Source organism: Mus caroli, unplaced genomic scaffold, assembly GCF_978045245.1.
Source record: "Mus caroli unplaced genomic scaffold, Mus_caroli_1 scaffold_14, whole genome shotgun sequence".
Lineage (NCBI taxonomy): Eukaryota > Metazoa > Chordata > Mammalia > Rodentia > Muridae > Mus > Mus caroli.
This window is the reverse complement of record NW_028227269.1, coordinates 33,369,617-33,372,063: the sequence shown is the minus strand read 5'-3', so window position 1 is coordinate 33,372,063 and position 2,447 is coordinate 33,369,617.

Genomic DNA, 2,447 nt, shown 5'->3' with positions numbered 1-2,447 from the left:
AATCAAAACAAGCTACGTATTCTATGAGTCTTGAATTTTTACTAAATATTACTAAATTAGAGGAAAGTTATATAACTAACTTAATGCTCAGAAAGGTAGATGTTTTAAAGGAATAAATCAGTGTGTGTGTGTGATTTTCTTAGTAAGTTCAGAGAGACCAGGATTGCCATGTATGTTGATAAGGAAAAATTTCAATTAAAAATTTTATCAAATATCTTAGTCAAAGAGAGAACCACTATAGGAATACAGGTGCCTCAATTTTAAGTTTGGAAGAGTACCCCTCAAATGTTTTATTGGGAGATGGTAAAAGTTTTAAGAGATGAGTCCTAGAGTGGAGGTTTGTGGAATGGGCCTACCTAGTCACATGGTGAACAGTCTTCCTCAATTGTGCATGCTTGCCAGCATGAGTTGACTAACCACAGGGAAAAGTAATAGACCCAACTGCCAATAAGTTAAAAACTGCAGCCAATGTAACCCTCTCCTCTTTTTAAGTTGATTTTCTCAGGCTTTTTGTTACGATAACACAAAGCTGGTCCAATCCTGGGAACTGCAGATGAAAATGAGATTTGTACCATCTCAGTCATCCATTTTTATGATTCTAATAAACTAGTGGAAACCTCTCCCTATTAGGATAGCAAGAACTGAATAGCAAGCACCATGATTCTACCACTATGGTAGTGGTAAGAATTGGGGAAGCCTTCTCCTCTTTGGTGAACTGATTAGAGGACATTGAATAATGAGGGTGACAGAAGAATGCTGGCTTACAAGAAAGAGTACAGTCATGAACAAAACCAAAGATGATCACAAATTTGAATCATAATTTAGTTTAAAAATCACTGTGACACACATTTTAAAGGTCCCAGACAGGAAAGTTGCAAAATGCATGAACCTATGAATTTCAGGAAAAAAAAAAAAAAGAAAGAAAACAGTAAGAGTCAGATGAAGTACAGGAAACAAAGATGAAAAAGCAGAGAAAAGACTCACCCCACCAGTAGACATAATACTGTCAAAAATAAGATCAATAGACTTGAAAGCACACCCTAAAGTTACCTGGAGAGAAACACAAAGGAGAGAATAAAGAAGAAGGGAACATCCAACCATGGGAAGTTCAGTGCAGGAAGTATTGGGGGTAGAGGGATGTGTTAACAGTGATTGGGCCTTAAATACTCCCTTTTCCTTATTTGGAATAGATGCCTTTATAAAAGAGCCTAATTGAAAGAGACCACTCCTCTTTATACTTTCCACCATGGAAGGTCAGAGCTATGGCTGCCTCTAGACCTTGCAACAGCCTCAAAACAAAACAAAACAAAAAAAAAAACAAAACAAAAAAAACAACAACAAAAAAACCCAAACATTTGGATCTTCATCTTGGGCTTTTAACCCCAATGACAGTGAGAGATTAATTTGTGCTGAATACAAATTACCCAGTCTGTGGTATTGTGCTATAGCAATAATAATACATATGGGTAGGTGATCATGAGGGCTATGTGACATAGAACTGTTGGCTTCACCCTTGCTTTCAGGTCAACCTTTCTTTGGAGAAAGCAGAGGGCTACACTCTTCTTCCTCTCCTTTAGAATGCATGAGCATGGCAATGCTTCCTCTGTGCCACGGTGTATTGGAACTGTAAAACTTCTTTGTAGTAGAGTTTGTCATTAAGAGACTGCCTTTATTCTCAGAAGACACTTCGGAGTTGTAACAGTGTTGTCATTATTGACAATATAAAACTTTGCAGCTCATCTGAATGTCTGTTTCAGTAAGAGATGGTCATGAGTCTTTGGAAGCCTGGGAAAGAATGTGATGGTTTGGATATTCAAGGACTCCTCTAGGTTCTTCTTTCCTCATACATAGTCCCCAGTTTTTAGCCCCGTGGGCCTCTAGAGTTCTAACTTCACTCTCTATCTGTCTAGGGTGTTCTCCCTGTATACCATTGCAATGTCACCAGTCCCTCATGTTTCCCCTACTACATACTGAGATGGTATGACTGTCAGCCTTTCTCCACTGTGGTGGACGGTTTCCCTCTAGATGGGGGACACATAATAAACAGCTCCTTTCTTAAGCTGATTCTATTGAGTTCTTGGTTAGTTCTCAGTTGAGTTCATGGGGAAAGTAACTGAACATGGGTCTCTTATAATACTAAGAAAATTAATCCAGGGGTCTGTAGCAAAAGCATTGCAAGCTTTTACATACTTGGAAATTAAACTGTAAGCTTATGTATGTTGTTAGTAGAGGACAGTGATGACAAAATTAGAAGCAACTTTTACTTAAAGTAAAAACAGCACATCAAGATTTTTGTAAAAATAAGTCAAAGGGGGAAATCTCTGCATTAGTATCTACATCAGGGGGAAAAATGCTCAAAATAATTACCTAAACTCCTCCCTGAAAATGGGACTGAATAAAACTCAAAGCAAGCAAACCAAAGGAAGGAAACCTTAAGGAAGGGAAGG